Genomic DNA, 463 nt, shown 5'->3' on the forward strand with positions numbered 1-463 from the left:
TATGTCACCTACGCTACGATTGGTTGAAATGGACGTGACGTCATGACAACCCAACCGATTGGTGTTAATTGTATCACAAAGGTATGTATCGTTGTTGTTTTTTGGGGTTTTTTTTTGCCATCAACGTTTATAAGTACTTCTCACGAAACTGTATTAGATCATGTCATTACAGACATTGAACATTCTCTCTCTTCACCTGTCTCAAATATTTATAAATTAATCTCTGACCATCATTTAATTGTGTTTTGCGTTTTATTTCCAATGAAGCACGAAGTAAAAAAGATGATAACATCTCGTAATTTGAAGAATATAAACATGAACATTTTTAAACAAGACCTTGACCATAACGTTAAAAATAAACATGATGCGAATGGTCTCCACGAGTCAATTGTTGGTACGGTGGACAAGCATGCTCCCTTAACAACTAGAGCAGTAAAAGTGAGACGTCAAGCACCCTGGTATA

The sequence above is a fragment of the Berghia stephanieae genome, chromosome 9 (assembly GCF_034508935.2).
Source record: "Berghia stephanieae isolate SIO BIC M18660-M18661 chromosome 9, UCSD_Bste_1.3, whole genome shotgun sequence".
Taxonomy (NCBI): domain Eukaryota; kingdom Metazoa; phylum Mollusca; class Gastropoda; order Nudibranchia; family Aeolidiidae; genus Berghia; species Berghia stephanieae.